Source organism: Heterodontus francisci, unplaced genomic scaffold (genome assembly GCF_036365525.1).
Source record: "Heterodontus francisci isolate sHetFra1 unplaced genomic scaffold, sHetFra1.hap1 HAP1_SCAFFOLD_255, whole genome shotgun sequence".
NCBI lineage: Eukaryota > Metazoa > Chordata > Chondrichthyes > Heterodontiformes > Heterodontidae > Heterodontus > Heterodontus francisci.
In genome coordinates this window covers 1,115,077-1,135,297 of record NW_027142012.1, presented here as the reverse complement: position 1 = coordinate 1,135,297, position 20,221 = coordinate 1,115,077, and the positions used below count along the sequence as shown (strand labels likewise).

At 48.4% G+C, this 20,221-nt stretch overlaps 1 protein-coding gene and 1 non-coding gene across 2 annotated transcripts in view; both read right to left on the bottom strand.

The window, feature by feature from the left end:
- Positions 1-20,221, bottom strand: part of LOC137366207 (histone H2B-like) — a 76,038-nt gene that overhangs the window by 33,810 nt on the left and 22,007 nt on the right. The window lies entirely within an intron of this gene.
- trnar-ucg (transfer RNA arginine (anticodon UCG)) lies at positions 4,519-4,607 on the bottom strand. The gene is given in 2 exon segments: positions 4,519-4,554; positions 4,571-4,607. It is a non-coding gene; the product is annotated as a tRNA-Arg (tRNA).

Here is a 20,221-nt window from a genome sequence, read left to right as displayed (position 1 = left end):
GTTCATAAGTTCAATGAATACGGATTCACACAATGGTGACGGGTCTAGATCACCATGATATAGCACTGCAGTGCAAATATCTATGGCTTCCTGAAGTGGTACATTGGTGAATAGGCTAGCAATGTCAAATGACACATGGACACGGCATTGCTATTGATATGCATGTCCTGGATGGTCTTCGCAAATGTGAAGGAATCCTTCACTGTGTATGTGGAGAACTTGCTCAAAAACTGGTTGTAACAATTTGCCCAACCATTTGGCAAATTCATTTCAGGATACTATTTACATTACTTCAAATAAAGAAAACACAACGACACAAAGAATTGAGCACAACGCTCAAGTTTCACAGCAAATAGTCAAATGGGAAAAGGATGAAATACAGAAAGAAAAAGCCTAAAATACTGAAAACACTCAGCCAGTCCGGAAACAACTGTGGAGAAGAGAAGCTCGGGTTAATGGTCCAGTTCTGTGACCCTTCTATAGACCTGAAACATTGCTCCTCCCTTCCTCTCTCCACAGATACTGCTGGAACTGCTGAGTGTTTCCAGAATCTTCTGTTATTATTCAGATTTCCAGTGTGTGCAGTATTTCTCTTTTTGAAAATAAAATATTCCCTGAGAGGAATGGAACTTTACATAAAAAATAGGAGTAGGCCATTCGGCCCATCGAAAAAGCTCCGCCATTCAATAAGATCACAGCTGATCTCCTACATCAACTCCATCTTACCACACTAGCACAGATCCCTTGATTCCCTTAGTATCCAAAAACCTATCGATCTCTCTCTTGGATATACCCAATGATTGAGCATCCACATCTCTAGAGTCACAGAGAGATACAGCACTGAAACAGGCCCTTCGGCCCACCGAGTCTGTGCCGACCAACAACCACCCATTTATACTAATCCTACATTCATCCCATATTCCCTACCACATTCCCACCATTCTCCTACCACCTGTCTACACTAGGGGCAATTTACAATGGCCAATTTACCTATCAACCTGCAAGTCTTTGGCTGTGGGAGGAAACTGGAGCACCCGACGGAAACCCACGCGGTCACAGAGAGAACTTGCAAACTCCGCACAGGCAATACCCTGAACGGAACCGAGGTCACTGGAGCTGTGAGGCTGCGGTGCTAACCACTGTGCGTCACTGTCACTGTCACTGAGACTGTGATCCCTAGTTCTAGATCCCCAGCCAGAAGAAACATCCTCCCAGCATTTACCCTGTTAAATCCCTTAAGATTTTTAGGTGCCAGTAAGATTACCTCTCACTCTTCGAAATTCTGAGGAATATTTGTTTTTTCCAAAATATACTTTATTCATAAAAATCTGCAAAAATTACATTGCCAAACAGTTTAAAACAGCACCAAAAAATACAGACATTGCAAGGGAGATCAGTGTCCTTCAATACTGTCATGAGTTTCTTCACAACCCTTCCGTTTCACAATTGTCATGCCAATTACAGTTTTACATTTACAGCAATTGAGAATATTAACGATACAGTTCAAGGGGTTTCCCATGGATCCAGCCCATCAGTCCAGCTTGGTGGGGGGACCTTACACTGTGGTCTTTCCCCATTGAGCCTTTGCTGCGGCTGCCCCAAGCTTTAGTGCGTCCCTCAGCACGTAGTCCTGGACCTTGGAATGTGCCAGTCTGCAACATTCGGTGGTGGACAACTCTTTGCGCTGGAAGACCAGCAAGTTTCGGGCAGACCAAAGGGCGTCTTTCACCGAATTGATAGTCCTCCAGCAGCAGTTGATGTTTGTCTCGGTGTGCGTCCCTAGGAACAGCCCGTAGAGCACAGACTCCTGTGTTACAGAGCTGCTTGGGATGAACCTTGACAAAAACCACTGCATCTCTTTCCACACCTGCTTTGCAAAGGCACATTCCAGGAGGAGGTGGGCGACCGTCTCTTCCCCACCACAGCCAACGCGGGGGCACTGTGCGGAGGGGGCGAGACTTCGGGTGTGCATGAAGGATCCGACGGGGAGGGCCCTTCTCACCACCAGCCAAGCTACGTCTTGGTGCTTGTTTGAAAGTTCTGGTGATGAGGCATTCGCCAAATGACTTTGACGGTCTGCTCGGGGACCCATCCAACAGGATCCACCGTCTCCTTTTCCCGTAGGGCCTTGAGGACATTCCGTGCAGACCACTGCCTGATGGACCGGTGGTCAAATGTGTTTTCCCGCAGAAACTGCTCCACGAAGGATAGGTGGTACGGCACGGCCCAACTGCATGGAGTGTTCCGCGGCAATGTGACCAGGCCCATTCTTCGCAACACCGGGGACAGATAGAACCTCAGCACGTAGTGACACTTGGAGTTTGTGTACTGGAGGTCTACACACAGCTTGATGCAGCCGCACACGAAGGTGGTCATCAGGATGAGGGCCACGTTGGGTACATTTTTCCTGCCCTTGTCCAGAGATTTGAACATCGTGTCCCTCCGGACCCGGTCCATTTTAGGTCCCCAGATGAAGCAGAAAATGGCTCAGGTGACTGCCACAGCGCAGGAGTGGGGTATGGGCCAGACCTGCGCCACGTAGAGCAACAACGTGAGCGCCTCGCACCTGATGACCAGGTTCTCACCCACAATGGAGAGAGATCGTTGCCCCCACATGCCCAACTTTTGTCGTACCTTGGCTACTCGCTCCTCCCAGGTTTTGGTGCACGCCCCGGCCCTTCCGAACCATATCCCCAGCACCTTCAGGTAATCTGACCTCACGGTGAATGGGACAAAGGATCGGTCAGCCCAGTTCCCAAGGAACATGGCCTCGCTCTTGCCGTGGTTAAACTTTGGCTCCCGAGGCCAGTTCGAACTGGTCGCAGACGCTCATCAGTCTGCGCACGGTCAGCGGATCCGAACAGAAGACGGCGACGTCATCCATGTGCAGGGAGGTTTTAACCTGAGTGCCACTGCTGCCTGGGATTGTTACCCCTCTTATGCTCGCATCCATCCTAATAGACTCAGCAAAGGGTTCAATACAGCAAACAAACAAGACAGGGGAGAGAGGGCAGCCATGTCTGACTCCAGATTGGATCGGCAAACTTTCCGATTCCCACCCGTTGATTCTGAGGAATATCGGCCTCGTCGACTCAATCTCTTCTCACAGGACAATCCCCTCATCCCAGGAAGCAATCGAGTGACACTTTGATACACTTCCTTTAAGGCAAGTATATCCTTCCTTAGGTAAGGGGAACCTGAACTGGACACAGTGCTCCAGGTGTGATCTCACCAAGGCTCTGTCTAATTGCAGTCAAACTTCTTTATTCTTATAAAAACTCTTCACAATGTTGAACACAACTATTAACTGCCCCATTAACATCTCTGCTCTAAGAACAAGGACCCCAGCTTCACACACCCCAGACCCCTATTCTTTCCACATTAGCTGAATTCCTGCATCTCTGATGCATTCTAGTAAATCTCCTCTGCACCCTCTCTAAGGCCTTGCCATTCCTGCTAAAGTATGAAACATGGAATTAGAAACAATGCTCTAGCTGAGGCCTACAACCAGTGAGATTTATAAAGGTTCAGCCTCAATTCCTTGTCTGTGTCCCGTACTCCCATTTCTGGTTTCTGACTCAATGTCGGCTCTGAGCTGTTGAAACTGCCTGAATAAATATTTCCACCCAATAAAGCGCTCGGAATGTGAGAAGGGACAAAGTGAGTGACCAAGTACATCAACTCCAAGTAAAACTCCACCATGTAGTGAAAACACTCAAAACACAACGGCTCTTTTAAGAGCCACCCACAATCTCTCTGAAAAAGCTGCACCAACATCTCTCTAGAATTGGTTTATTTCATTGGTTTTAATGCTCAGTAACTCTCTGGAACTTTCTCACTGTCTTTGTGTTTTCTGTTTCAATCTGGTATGGAGATTCTGGGAAGATGAGTTTCACTGCCTGGGAGGATCTTTGTGGTTTTCCTGCAGAAACACTAAACAAAGTCTCTTTTCAGCGTCACCCACCGCCTCATAGGGACAGCAGTGACACGGGAACGGGAGCTGGGGTGTGTTTTATGCCGGAAATATCAGTTAATGATTTATGTTGTGCTCTCGTTATCTTCCAATCTCTGAATTGAGCCTTTCCACCGCACCAGGGTTATGGGGAGAGTTTTCATCGTTTCTTTTCCAAACGTACAGACGATGTTATAAAGTTGCTGATTTATCCAGATGGCGGATTCTCCCCTCACAGTGAAAAGTAACATCACACCTTCACATCTGCCCATTGTTTTATAATTGAATAATTAGTCAAATGGAATTATTTGTGATGTTACTTCCCCCGAGACGGTGTTTCCTGCAGTGAAACTGATCAGTTTCAGCTCAGTCATTCAGAGACCTGGAATTCCTGCAGTTTGAGCCCGCCGTAACCCCAGCCCACCTCTGATTGGTCACCCTCTTCTCATAAAGTCAGTGACAACACATGAGGAGGCCATTCGCCCCATTAAGTCTGTGTCGGGTTTCCAATCTGTTCAGTCCCCGACTCGATCCCCAAAGCCCTGCATAATCCCTTTGGGTCAAAATGACCATGGCGGGACTCGAACCTGCAATCTTCTGATAACATCATAGAATATACCGAAGTCAGACGCCTTATCCATTAGGCCACACAGCCAATAACTCACATGCAAGATACAATCAGAGAACCTCGAAGCACAAAATACAAAAAATCATTGGTTGAACCTGTCAACCTGGCAGAATATTTGAATTTGTGAAAGCCGCCAATTTCACTGTGGAAAAGAAGTGATCGACTGGAAAAGTACATAAAAATCTATTTTCCCGTAGCGGTTTAAATAAACTTTTGAAACACAATTTTGCTTTTACCGACTCAAATTGCTGGTGCTATTTTATGAACAGCTTTATTTTGCCAATTTTTGTCAACTTCTCATCCGTAACTGACAGTAAAAGACTCCGTTCAGCAATCTTTCACACGACAAATAACTCAAACTCGGTGTGGAAGTAATAAATTACAGACTATTGGTAATTCCCCTTCACACAGGCTTCAGGGGGACAGTGAGAAGCCACTGAAATAGTTGCTTCATCCTTTTAAAAGGTTCCCATTCTGTCCTGTTATTGACGTGTTGGAATCAGATTTGTATTTAACAAGTTATTTCTGTGAAAATAAAAGGTTTTTGATTGAGAAGACGGGACCTTCTCACCAGCAGCCGGGTTACATTCCCCTCACATCCTTATTCAGTGAGCAGCTCTTTCCCTCTAGAAATAGACAGCAGCAGTTGGAAGTTCAGTAAAAGGATCGGTTAATTGAGACAAGTTTCTGACTGACAGGTGGTGCTGAATATTAATACAAGAAGGTCCTGGAATGGGAAACAAGTGTCCAGAGTGGGGTCTGAAATCAGGACAGGGAAATGGCCAGCACTGACACAGATCATTTCATTATTACATTGATATCTGACTGTCTATGAGGAGAAGCGAGTTAAACACATGATGGTGAAAGGAATGGAAGATAACACTGGTTGTTCCAGATGAAGAGGGATAGACAGAGGTGTGGGTACAGCAGACTTCAGACAGTAATCAGCCCTTTCAGATACTGTGGGTGGATCTGAAAAGAGCCTTTGGGTATTTGATAAAATCCTGGCAGATTGACTTGGTTTTGGTGCCCGGAGCGCTGGTTTTCTTGGGCAGCAACACGGCCTGGATATTCGGCAGCACCCTGCCCTCAGCGTCCTGGAATCAAAAGCAAGTGTCCAGAGTGGGACCTGAAATCAGGATAGGGAAAAAATCTCTTTGTTTAAAAACCCTCAAATAGCTACCTTGTAATTGGTCAGGTTACTAATGTTTTAGTTAGTGTAATTTATGAATAATTACTAATTAGAAAGTGCTGTTTGGACAGAGTGTAAAGCTGTGAGTTGATGTGTGAGGGACTTCACTGACTAGGGGAAGGAGGTGCTCTTTGGTCTCTCTTTTCTTTTCTGCCTTTTCAGCCTCCATGGTACAGGGGAAGAAGCTGATCGGTGAGTAACTGGTAAATTATTCTACTTATTACACTTATTACACGAGCAATAATGAGTTTGTAAAGCTAAGTAATGGCAGGGCAGCTCGAAAAGTAAAAGTTCGAAATTGGGGGAAGGCAAATTTTACAAAACTGAGAGGTGATTTGGTGGATGTGGACTGGATACAACGACTTGAAGGAAACCCAAAGATGTCTTATCAGTCCATTAAGAGCAAGAGGATAACTAAGGAAAGGGTATACAGGAGTCTGTGCTCTACGGGCTGTTCCCAGGGACGCACACCGAGACAAACATCAACTGCTGCTGGAGGGCTATCAATTCGGTGAAAGACGCCCTTTGGTCTGCCCGAAACTTGCTGGTCTTCCAGCGCAAAGAGTTGTCCACCACCGAATGTTGCAGACTGGCACATTCCAAGGTCCAGGACTACGTGCTGAGGGACGCACTAAAGCTTGGGGCAGCCGCAGCAAAGGCTCAATGGGGAAAGACCACAGTGTAAGGTTCCCCCACCAAGCTGGACTGAGGGGCTGGATCCATGGGAAACCCCTCGAACTGTATCGTTAATATTCTGAATTGCTGTAAATGTAAAACTGTAATTGACATGACAATTGTGAAACGGAAGGGTTGGGAAGAAACTCATGACAGTATTGAAGGAAACTGATCTCCCTTGCAATGTTTGTATTTTTTGGTGCTGTTTGGAAACTGTTTGGCAATGTAATTTTTACAGATTTTTATGAATAAAGTATATTTTGGAAATAAAAAAAAAACTAAGGAAAGGGTATGGCCTATCAGAGATGTACAAGGGAACTTCTGTGTGGATCCAGAAGATGTGGGTGGGGTTATTAACGAGTTTTTTGTCTCTGCCTTCACAAAGGAGAGGGATGATGCAGACATTGTAGGAAAAGAAGAGGAGTGTGAAATATTAGATACGATAAGCATAATGAGAGTGGAAGTACTGGAGAGTCTGACATCCTTGAAAATGAATAAATCACCAGGGCCAGATGGTTTGCATCTGAGGTTGTTAAAGGAAGCCAGGGAGGAAATAGTGGATGCGCTGAGGATCATCTTCAAATCCTCACTGAATATGGGGGAGGTGCCGGAGGATTGGAGGTCTGCGAACGTTGTTTTCTTGGGCAGCAGCATGGCCTAGATATTAGGCAGCACACAGCCCTGAGTGATGGTCACCCCTCCCAGCAACTTGGTGAGCTCCTCGTCATTCTGGACAGCCAGCTGTAGGTGTCTGAGGATGTTGCGGGTCTTCCTGTTGTCCTGGGCCGCGTTACTGGCCAACTCGAGGATTTCAGCGGTCAGATACTCGAGCACAGCAGCCAGATAGACCGGGGCTCCGGCACCCACACGCTCAGCATAGTTGCCCTTTCTCAGGAGCCTGTGAACACGGCCCACCAGGAACTGCAGTCCAGCCCGGGAGGAGCGAGACTTGGCCTTGGACCGAGCTTTCCCGCCGGTCTTTCCTCTTCCAGACTTTTCCAAAAATATACTTGAGGACATTCCGTGCTGACCACTGCCTGATGGATTGGTGGTCAAAGGTGTTTTTCCACACAAACATTTCCGCGAAGGCACGGTCCAACTGGATGGAGCGTTCCGTGGCAATGTGACCAGATCCATCCTTTGCAACACCGGGGTCAGATAGAACCTCAGCACGTAGTGACACTTGGTGTTTGCATACTGGGGCTCTACGCACAGCTTGATGCAGCCACATACTAAGGTGGACATCAGGTTGAGGGCGACGTTGAGTACATTTTTTCGCCTTTATCCAGAGGTTTGAACATCGTGTCCCTCCGGACCCTGTCCATTTTGCGTCTTCAGATAAAGCGGGAAATGGCTCGGGTGACCGCCACAGCGCAGGAGTGGGGTATTGGCCAGACCTGCGTCACATACAGCAACAACGTGAGCACCTTGCACCTGATGACCAGGTTCTTACCCATAATAGAGAGAGATCGCTGCTCCCATTTGCTCAGTTTATGTTGTACCCTGGCTACTCGCTCCTCCCAGGTTTTGGTGCACGTCCCGGCCCTTACAAACCATATCCCCAGCACCTTCAGGTAGTCTGACCTGACAGTGAAGGGGACAAAGGATCGGTCAGCCCAGTTCCCAAGGAACATGGCCTCGCTCTTGCCATGGTTAACATTGGTTCCCGAATCCAGTTCGAACTGGTCGCAGATGCTCATCAGTCTGCGAATGGACAGCGGATCTTATCAGAATGCAGCAACATCATCTATGTACAGGGAGGCTTTGACCTGAGTGCCTCCACTGCCTGGGATTGTCACCCCTCTTATGTTCGCATCCTTCCTAATAGACTCAGCAAAGAGTTCGATACAGCAAACACACAAGGGAGGGGAAAGAGGACAGCCCTGTCTGACTCCAGATTTGATTGGAAACTTTCTGATTACCACCCAATTTTTTGGACTGTGCTACTGATGTTTGTGGAGAGCAGTTTGATCCAAATGCAGATTCCCTCCCCAAACCCCATTTTGGAAAGAACGTCCATCATGTGTGTGTGCGATATCCTGTCAAAAGCCTTCTCCTGGTCCAGGCTGATGAGGCAGGTGTCCACCCTCCTGTCCCGTACGTAGGCGATCGTATTCCTGAGTAGCACGACACTATCAGAGATCTTCCTGCTGGGTACAGTACAGGTCTGGCCAGGGTGAATCACCAACTGCAGAGCAGACTTGACTTGACTGGCGATGACTTTGGACAGAATCTTGTAGTCTACATTAAGCAGTGAGATGGGCCGCAAATTTCTGATTTCTGCCCTCTCCCCCTTCTGCTTGCAGATGAGGGTGATGATGCCTTTCCTCGTGGATTCTGACATGCTGCCGGCCAGGAGCATACTCTCGTACAGTTCCAGCAGGTCTGGGCTGACCCAGCACCACAGGGCCGAATACAACTCAACTGGTAAGCCGTCGCTTCCGGGAGTTTTCTTCGTCTCAAAAGACTTGATGGCCTTTGTCAGCTTGTCCAGAGTTAGCGGTTTGTCCAGATTCTCCTGCATGCTGTCATCTCAGACCTCTGTGATCGATGACAGGAAGGACTGGGAGGACGTGCTGTCCATAGACTTCACGTCTTACAGCCCAGCATTCAAGGATTTGCGAATCCTTAGTATGTCGGACTGCGAAGTTGTGACCGAGCCATCCTCTTCCTTCAGGCTGCTGATCACAGAGCTCTCTCTGTGTACCTTTTGGAAGAAGAAACGTGAGCACTTCTCATCCTGCTCAATGGAGCGGACTCTGGACCGGAGGATGATCTTGGAGGCCTCCGTGGCAAAGAGCGAGGCCTGCTGGCTCTTCACCTCTTGGAGCACCTCCTTGACCTCGACCCCCATCGACTGCAGCCAGAGCAGATTTTGCATTCTTTTCTGGAGTTGGGACATTTCCCTTTGTCTCTCTCATACCCTCTGAATACCTTTGGAGATAAAGAACGTCTTGATATTCACCTTGATCACTTCCCACCAGTTCACCGGATACTCAAAGAGGGTCTCACTGTTCTCCAACTTTTTCAATCTCTTTTGAGTTCCTCAATGTTCTCTGGGTTAGCAGTGTAGCATTCAGCTTCCATGTCTCCCTGCCAACCCGCTGGTCATCCTGTCAGTGACAGTCAGCCAGTAAGAGGCAGTGGTCGGAGAAGAACACCGGCTTGACGTCGGTGGATCTGACCGTGAAAGCAGGGGACACATACAGGAAGTCAATCCTGGAACGGGCAGACCCGTCCGATCTTGACCAGGTGTATCTACGCTGCGCTCCGTCTGCAGGTTTGCTGAAGACATTGTGCAGTTTGGCATTTTTTAAGAATCTGTGCGGAGCGTCCAGTTTTCTGTCGTTACTGCCAGATTGTCCAGCTGCATCAATGATGCAGTTGAAGTCACCTCCAAGAATGACCGGCCTGGATGTCACCAGCAGCAGTGTGAGTTGCTGGAGGATGGTCAGCCGCTCATTGTATTCGACCGGGGCATATACGTTGCTTAACTGGAGCGGAGCATTGTTGTACATTACATCTGCTACGAGAAGGCGACCGCCCACCAGCATCTTAACTTCAGAGATGGTTAAATTGCCTTCCCGCAGCAGAATACCCAGGCCGGAGGAACAAGAATCATTTCCCCTGGACCAGATCGATGTCCCATGGGATCACCATCGTGACCATTGCCTGTAAGTGCTGCGGTGCAGGATTCCACACTCCTGACAAAACAGTACGCCGGCTTTGACCTTTGCGAAGTCATCCAAGGTTGAAACACATCACGTGGTGGATTTAACACAATGCATGTTAATCGAAGCAATCTTTATATCCACTATAAAGTTGGGTGTTGCTCACCACACCAGGTGTCCTTGCTAGTCCCAGTCCTTGAGTATGTTCCTGCATACCCATAGTGTACGCAAGCTGTTTCACATTGTTTGAGCCCAGAAACCCCTCATGGTTATTCATGAGGGTTTTGTTCCACTGGGGTGGCATCGGTGGGTGGGGGGGCGGGTCTTGTAGGCAGCAAGGCTTGGGTTGTCCTCTGCTGTTGGTGTCTTTCCCCTCGGTCCCTCCTCAAAGACATCACTGTTCCTGACTTCCGGAGCTGGAGCTGGAGTGCGCAGGACACTTCGCTGCTCTCGGTCTCCCGGAGCTGGGGTGCACTGAGCATCTCCTTGGGTTCCATGCTTTTGGTTTGGGGTGCGCTGGGCGTGTCACAGCTTCCAGTGCCCCGGAGCTGGGGGGCTTTATCTTCCAGCTCCTTTGAGTTCTGCTGCTTCTTTTGGAGGTGCCATCATTCCGGCCCTTCCTCGTCCAGTGAGGAGGAGCTGCTGTAGTCTGTCTCAGACGGTAGCCTCCTCTTGCCACTGGTTTGGGTGGTGACCTGTTCTTTTTTTGGAGGTTTTTTCTTTGTGGTCTTCCTTTGTACCACCTGCCACTGACCTGTTTGTCCATCTGCTGCCTCCTCCTCCATTAATTCTGTCTGTAGAGGAGGAGTTTCCAGGCACGGAGTATGTGATGGGTCTCCGGTTGCAGCTGCTTCCCCTTTCTTCTCTTTCTCAGATAGACTTTCATCGCTGTGGGGAGGATTGCTTGTTTCCCTCCCAGCACCAGACGTGTTCACCGTTCCTTAACCCGGTCTTTCCTTGGTCCTTGCTGCCTGTGCATAACTGAGGCAGCGTTTGGGGCAGGTTTTGTAGAGGTGGCCTGCCCCACCTCACAGGTTGCAGTACTTACAATGATTACAGTCCTTGGTCTGATGGCCTTCCTTCTTGCAGTTCTTGCAGACGACTGTGCTGCAGTTAGCTGCCACGTGACCAGATTTGCCGCAGGTACGACAAACTCTGGGCTTCTCCGCGTAGACCATGAAGCCTCGACTTCCCCCGAAAGTGAAGCTGGAGGGAGGATGGATGATGGCTCCGTTGGCATTGACATTCAAGGTCACCTTGACCTGACGCTTGCTGGTCCAAATCCAAATGGGTCCTTGACATCAGTGCTGCCGCCGGCCACCTCGACGTACCTGGTGAGGAAGGTGAGTACATCCACGACAGGAACATGGAGGTTGTAGAGGTGGATTCTCACCACCCGGTCACGTTGCGATGGCAGTGTGAAGAGCGGCTCCACAGTGAGGATCAACAACGGCGCCTGGTTTCCCTTCTCCTTAAACACCTTCAGGAACTTGATGCATCCGCCACGTTCTTGAACATCACGTCAAAATATCCACAGCTGGGGAAGTCCTGCAGGCAGAAGATGTTTACAGCTTGGAATCCACAGCAATCAATAAGGATTTTCTTAATGAAGAAGGTACTATCAACCGGTGCATCTCCATCATTATCCTTCACTACCACCCGAACGGTGTTACACACTCCCTGCCCTGAAGTTGCAGAACTGGTTACAGCCATTTTACTCAAAAACCTACCTGAGACAGGATCATGGTCTCTCCCCTGCTCCTCTTCCAGACATTTCCACAATCTCACAAATACTTTCACAAAGACTAAGGAATTCCTCCCGCACTTCCCTGCTTTTCCTTCTGGAGGAATGCAGTCCGGCTAATTCTGATTGGTTACTGTCTGCTGAATCTCATTGGCTGGTTCATGTCACCAATCAGGTAGCTGCTATTTTGCCGATCATCAAAGGGCAATGAGAAAATAGGGCGGAGATTGGCAGCGGCAAATTGTCAGAGCTGAAACCCATTCACAAATTTGAAAAGCCCGCAAAAATATTTGTGAAACAAGGAACAGCTGAAATATAATAAATAATATCGTCTAAAGAGTAAAATGTATTTCACTCTCTCCTCATATTGTGTTTCTCCTCATTGTCCGTCACAGATACCAGACTTACTTTCCTTCCGGGAGCGGAGCAGAGAGGAGTGGACCTGTGGGGAGAACGCCGAGAGCAGAACCAATAAATTGAGCCCAAGGATCGCGGCCCAGTCACTCACCTTCCGGGAGAGGTCTGGACCTGTGGGGAGAACACCGACAGTGGAGCCGATACATTGAGCCTGAGGATCGCGGCCCAGTCATTCACCTTCCGGGAGAAGAGCGGACCTGTGGGGAGAACATCGAGAGTGGAGCCGATAAATTGAGCCTGAGGATCGCGGCCTAGTCACTCACCTTCCGGGAGAGGAGCGGAGAGCAGTCCAGGCACGCCGGAGTTTGAAATCAAAGTGAGCAGTGATGTCACAGGAAGGCGGCAAGATGATTGGTTGGTGAGTATCTGCTGTTAGGGAGTTACTCTAAATAGCTGGGTAAGTAACTAAAAGTAAAGGGAAAGGTCTACAGTTTTTTCAATAAAGGAGGTCGTGTTTTTTGGGGGAGAATCAAGGTCCCACGTGAAAATAATTTAATTTTTGGGTAATTTAAGGGGATAAATTAAGGGTAAGTCATGGCAGGGCAGCTCAGCAATGTGGAGTGATCCTCCTGTGCAATGTGGGAAGTCAGGGACACTTCCAGTGACCAGTGCGAACACGTGTGCAGGAAGTATCTCCAGCTGCAGCTACTCGAAATCCACGTTTCGGATCTGGAGCGGGTGCTGGAGATACTGTGGAGCATCCGCGAGGCTGAGATCATCGTGGATAGCACGTATAGGGAGGTGGTCACACCGCAGGTAAAGACTGCTCTGGTAGAAAGGGAATGGGTGACCACCAGGCAGAGTAGAAGAACTAGGCAGGTAGTGAAGGAGTCCCCTGGATCCATCTCGCTTTCTAACAGATTTTCCACTTTGAATACTGTTGGGGGAAATAGCTTCTCAGGGGAATGCAGCAAGAACCAAGTCTGTGGCACCACAGGTGGATCAGCTGCACAAGAGGGGAGGAAAAGGAGTAGAAGAGCTATAGTGATAGGGGATTCTATCGTAAGAGGTACAGATGGGCATTTCTGTGGCTGCAAACGTGACTCCAGGATGGTATGTTGCCTCCCTGGTGCTAGGGTCAAGGATGTCACAGAGTGGCTGCAGGACAAGGGGGAGGGAGAACAATCAGAGGTCATGGTACACATTGGCACCAATGACATAGGTAGAAAGAGGGATGAGGTCCTGCAACCAGAATTTAGGGAGCTAGATAGCAGATTAAAAAGCAGGACCTCAAAGGTTGTAATCTCTGGATTACTCCCAATGCCACATGCTAATGAGTATAGGAGTAAGAGGGGAGAGCAGATGAATGCTTGGCTTAGGATATGGTGCAGGAGGGAGGGCCTTAGTTTCCTCGACCACTGGGTCTGTTTCTGGCAAAGGTGGGACCTACCTGTCCAAGTTGGACGGGTTGCACCTGAACTGGAACGGGACCAACATACTTGCTGAGAGGTTTGCCAGTGCTGTTTTGGGGGGGAGGGGGGGTTTAAATTAATTTGGCAGGGGGGTCGGATACAGAGTGGAGGTACAGTAGGGGGTTAAACACAGTCAAATTTAAAAGAGAAACTGAGTCAGTCTGGAAGGCAGAGCAAATATAGACCTGTTCTGGCACAAGTGAAAAATGCAAGGCTGGATTGCATCTATTTTAATGCAAGGAGTCTTACTAATAAGGCAGATGAATTGAGGGCGATGATTAGCACATGGGATTATGATCTTATTCCTATCACAGAGACATGGTTGAGGGAGGGGCTGGACTGGCAGCTCAGTATTCCAGGGTACAGAATCTACAGGCAAGACAGGTGAGGGAGTAAAAGAGGAGGTGGCATTGCACTGTTGATCAAGGAGTCAATTACTGCAGTAAGGAAGGATGATATCTTAGAAATTCCTCAAATCAGGCCATATGGGAAGAACTTAAAAACAAAAAGGGGACAATCACTTGGCTGGGAGTGTACTACAGGCCTCTAAACAGACAGGAAGGGATAGAGGAGAAAATATGTAGGCAAATCTCAGAGAGGCGTAAGAATCTTCTTTGGCCTCCTTGTCTCGAGAGACAATGGGTAAGCACCTGGAGGTGGTCAGTGGTTTGTGAAGCAGCGCCTGGAGTGGCTATAAAGGCCAATTCTAGAGTGATAGACTCTTCCACAGGTGCTGCAGATAAAATTGGTTGTCAGGGCTGTTACACAGTTGGCTCTCCCCTTGCGCTTCTGTCTTTTTTCCTGCCAACTGCGAAGTCTCTTCGACTCGCCACATTTTAGCCCCACCTTTATGGCTGCCCGCCAGCTCTGGCGATCACTGGCAACTGACTCCCACGACTTGTGATCAATGTCACAGGACTTCATATCGCGTTTGCAGACATCTTTTAAGCGGAGACATGAACGGCTGGTGGGTCTGATACCAGTGATGAGCTCGCTGTACAATGTGTCCTTGGGGATCCTGCCATCTTCCATGTGGCTCACATGGCCAAGCCATCTCAAGTGCCACTGGCTCACTAGGGTGTATATGCTGGGGATGTGTTGGAGATACGGTCCTGCCACCTGATGCCAAGGATTCTCCGGAGGCTGCGAAGATGGAATGAATTGAGACGTCGCTCTTGGCTGACATACGTTGTCCAGGCCTCGCAGCCGTAGAGCAAGGTACTGAGGACACAGGCTTGATACATTCGGACTTTTGTGTTCCGTGTCAGTGCGCCATTTTCCCACACTCTCTTGGCCAGTCTGGACATAGCAGTGGAAGCCTTTCCCATGCACTTGTTGATTTCTGCATCGAGAGACAGGTTACTGGTGATCGTTGAGCCTAGGTAGGTGAACTCTTGAACCACTTCCAGAGCGTGGTCGCCGATATTGATGGATGGAGCATTTCTGACGTCCTGTCCCATGATGTTCTTTTTCTTGAGGCTGATGGTTAGACCATATTCGTTGCAGGCAGCCGCAAACCTGTCGATGAGACTCTGCAGCCACTCTTCAGTGTGAGATATTAATGCAGCATCGTCAGCAAAGAGGAGTTCCCTGATGAGGACTTTCCGTACTTTGGTCTTCGCTCTTGGACGGGCAACCTGCCACCTGATCTTGTGTGGAGGAAAATTCCTTCTTCTGAAGGGTTGAACGTATGTGAGAGCAGCAGGGAGAAGAAGATCCCAAACAATGTAGGTGCGAGAACACAGCCCTGTTTCATGCCATTCAGGATAGGAAAGGGGTCTGATGAGGTGCCGTTATGCTAAATTGTGCCTTTCATATTGTCATGGAATGAGGTGATGATACTTAGTAGCTTTGGTGGACATCCAATCTTTTCTAGTAGTCTGAAGAGATCACGTCTGCTGACGAGGTCAAAGGTTTTGGTGAGATCTATGAAAGCAACGTTGAGGGGCATCTGTTGTTCACGGCATTTCTCCTGTAGCTGGTAAAGGGAGAACAGCATGTCAATGTTGGATCTCTCTGCTCGAAAGCTACACTGTGCCTCAGGGTAGACACGCTCAGCCAGCTTCTGGAGCCCGTTCAAAGCGACTCGAGTGAAGACTTTCCCCACTATCCTGAACAGGGAGATTCCACGGTAATTGTTGCAGTCACCACGGTCACCCTTGTTCTTATAGAGGGTGATGATATTGCCATCGCGCATGTCCTGTGGTACTGCTCCCTCGTCCCAGCACAGGCAAAGCAGTTCGTAGAGTGCTGGAAGTATAGCAGGCTTGGTACTCTTGATTATTTCAGGGTAATGCTGTGCTTCCCAGGTGCTTTTCTGCTGGCTAGAGAATGAATGGCATCACTGAGTTCCGATTTTGTTGGCTGTACGTCCAGCTCATCCATGACTGGCAGAGACTGGGCTGCATTGAGGGCGGTCTCAGTGACAACATTTTCCCTGGAGTACAGTTCTAGGTCGTGCTCCACCCAGCAGTCCATTTACTTCCGTTGGTCAGTGATTGTGTCCCCTGATTTAGATTTGAGGGGCGCGATCTTCTTGATGTTTGGCCCAAAAGCTCTCTTAATGCCATCATACATTCCTCGGATGTTTCCGGTGTCAGAGGCCAGCTGAATATGACTGTATAGGTGTTGCCAGTAGTCATTTGCACAGTGCCTGGCTGTTCTTTGTGCAGCGCTTCTGGCTGCTTTAAGAGCTACGGATGTTAACTCACTGGGGGCTTTCTTGTAGTTCAACAGTGCAATGTGCTTAGCGGCTATGACAGGTTCCAGCTCTTCAAAGTGTGATTGAAACCAGTCTGCATTCTGCTTCACACGTTTGCCATAGGTGATCATAGCTGAGTCATAGATGGCAACTCTGATGTGGGCCCACTTGGTCTCTGCATCCCCTGTCGGAGTGTTTTGAAGGACTTTATCAAGTGAATTTAGAAACGTACGTAACAGCTGTGGATAAGAAATTCTGCTCGTGTTGATGCCCTTCCGCTGGGAGTGATGCAGCTTCTTTGGTTTGAGTCTAACCTTGCTGCATACCACACACTGCACACCACACACATCCTTGTCCACTCAACACAGTATTAGACTGGCAGGAAAGTAAGCTTGTCTGCAGCTTGCTGTGAAATGGCATGAGACTGCCATCTCTTGGTGTGAAATAGAACTGCAAGAGGGAAATTGATTGATAATAAAAAGCTCGGTGGGAATGTAAGCTGTGAGGGGGATACAAAGGGCCGGATTTTATTTGGTTCACTCCCCCCGAGATTCCGGCCCTGCTCCAATTCTGGTCTTTTGAGCATCGCTGATTTTTAGCGCTCCACCGCTGGCAGCTGTGCCATCAGCTGTCCAGGCCCGAAGCCTGAGATTTCCCTCCCTGAACTCTCCGCCTCTCGACCTCTCTTCCCTCCTTTAAAACACTCATGGAAGCCTACTTCTGTGACCATGCTTTTGGCCATCTGCTCTAATACGGTCTTGTGTGGCTTGGGGTCCAATTTTGCTTTCCGACACTCCTGTGAAGTGCCATGGGACGCTGTATTACGTTAAAGGTGCTCTATAAATTTACACACAAGTTGTTGTTGTTTTTGGTCTGGAATGTATTGCCTGAGAGAATGGTGGAAGGAGACTCATTCGTGAGGTTGAAAAGGGAATTTCGATAAATAGTTGAAAGGAAATGAAAGAGCTGCCACAGGCACGATGGGCCGCCCTGGTTGTGGATGTCGTCGTCATCCTTCCTTCTACGTGAGATGATGGACGTGCAGCAAATCCATTGATGATGGGATTGTTTCCCATGGTGCACTTTGTCCGATAGCTGAAGAAGTCAATCTGTGAGAGGCAGGTTCTTCCACAAGTGACACATATGAGGTGGGATTATCAGGTGTCGCTGTTTTCCATGTTGGCACCTGCTGTCAAGCTGCTATAGTCACTGATTGTCATGGTGACGCACACACCAGTCCAGGGGTAATATCACCATTTCCCTCTGTTGTTGGCCAGTGTCTCCCATGTGTGAAAATCGATGTTTCGGGCCTTCATGTCCTGCTTGCAGGCATCCTTGAAGTGAGGCTTTGGGCATCCAACTGGTCTTCTGTCTCCGGCGACCTCCGCATACAGAATACCCTTGGGAATGTGTCATCTTCCATCCTGCGAACGTGCCTGAGCCAGCAAAGTCACCTCTGCTTGACGAGTGTGAGCATACTCGGGAGATTTGCTTTTGAAAGCATTGTTACATTTGTGATGTTGTCCAGTGTTTATTTGCGCAGTGTCTCACTGTCTTTTGAACAACTGCCTTGGCTAATTTCAAGTCATATAATGTTCTGGCTGCTGGTTTCATGTTGTGCATCAGGTCGGTTCTGCTTTTTGCTTCAATAACAGATGTCATCTCTGCTGAGTAGGTGGGGAAGAGACAGTTGCCCACCTCCTTCTGGAATGTGTCTTTGCAAAGCAGGTGTGGAAAGAGATGCAGCGGTTTTTGTTGAGGTTCATCCCAAGCAGCTCTGTAACACAGGAGTCTGTGCTCGACGGGCTGTTCCCAGGGATGCACACCGAGATAAACATCAACTGCTGCTGGAGGACCATCAATTCGGTGAAAGACACTCTTTGGTCTGCCCTAAACTTGCTGGTCTTCCAGCGCAAAAAAGTTGTCCACGACCGAGTGTTGCAGACTGGCACATTCCAAGGTCCAGGACTACGTGCTGAGGGACACACTAAACCTTGGGGTAGCCGCTGCAAAGGCTCAATGGGGAAAGACCATTGTGTAAGTTCCTCCCGCCATAGAGAACTAAGGAACTGGACCCATGGGAAACCCCTCAGGCTGTATACACCAAATATGGTTTTGCTGCAAAATGTACATGGCAGGTAAAATGGAATGGATGGGTTGTGAGGCAACTCACTCCTCTATGAAAGAAAACTGATTTCTTTCACACTTTTTGAAATGTCATAGAGTCATGGAGAGAAACAGCACTAAAACAGGCCCTTTGGCCCACCGAGTCTGTGCTGACCACCAACCACCCATTCACACTAATCCTACATTAATCCCATATTCCCTGCCACATCCCCACCTTCCCTCAATTCTGCAACCACCTACCTACACTCGGGGCAATGTACAATGGCCAATTTACCTATCAACCTGCAAGTCTTTGGCTGTGGGAGGAAACCAGAGCACCCGGCGGAAACCCACGAGGTCACAGGGAGAACTTGCAAACTCCACACAGGCAGTACCCAGAACTGAACCCAGGTCGCTGGAGCTGTGAGGCTGCAGTGTTTTTTCCAGATTTTTATGAATAAAGTATATTTTGGAAAAACAAAATTCTTAATGAAGTCGGTGCAGTCGATGGGTGCACCTCCTTCACTATCTTTCACCGCCACCCTAACGGTGTTACGCACCCCCTGGCCTGGATCTCTGGTGTTGGTTGCAGCCATTTTTACTTGACGTTTTCCTGGGACAAGTACTAAATCCTCAACTGACAGGGAAACCACCACCACGGTAGATCTCCAATCCCAAAGGGCGAAATGCCCTAAATACGGTGCTGACACCACCTCCCACCCCCAAAAAAACACAAAAACAGCACCTGCATTATCAAACGCCACTGATCACGGTCTCTCCCCTGCCAGCTAAGTCCAAGCATTGAGGTGGAGAAGTGCATACTTGGAGCTGCGAAGAAACGAGCACGAGTGTTTATAGCAAAAAATAATTGGGAGCTGAAACACTGTCCAGCAACAGCTAGTAAATTCTATTTTTGATTCATATAATCAGTGGTGAGCGCAAAAGCTGACCCCCAACTATCACAAATTCGGCAGTTGAGTATCCCACATTTGAAGACATCACAGGCATCAGCAAACCCACAGGACAATAGGTTAGCCTCATCCTGGGAGAACTTTTTTCTTTATTTCCAAAATATACTTTATTCATACAAATCTGTAAAAATTACATTCCCAAACAGTTTAAAACAGCATCAAGTCAAAAAATACAAACAGTGCAAATGTGATCAGTTTCCTTCTATACAATCATGAGTTGCCTCACAACTCTTCCATTTCATTGTCATTTTACATTTACAGCACACAGAATTTTCCCGATACAGTTCGAGGGATTTCCCATGGATCCAGCCCCTCAGTTCAGCTTGGTGGGGGGACCTTACACTGTGGCCTTTCCCCATTGAGCCTTTGCTGCGGCTGCCCCAAGCTTAAGTGCGCCCCTCAGCATGTAGTCCTGGACCTTGAAACGTGCCAGTCTGCAACATTCCGTCACAGACAACTCTTTGGACTGGAAGAGCAGCAAGTTTCTGGCAAACCAAAAGGCATCTCCCGCTGAATTGATAGTCCTCCAAGCAGTTGATATTTGTATCAGTGTGCATCCCTGGGAACAGTCTATAGAGCACAGACTCCTGTGTTACCAAGCTGCTTGGAATAAACCATGACAAAAACCACTGTATTGCTTTGAACTTTTTTTTTTATTTCCAAAATATACTTTATTCATAAAAATCTGCAAAAATTACATTGCCAAACAGTTTCAAACAGCACCAAAAAATACAAACATTGCAAGGGAGATC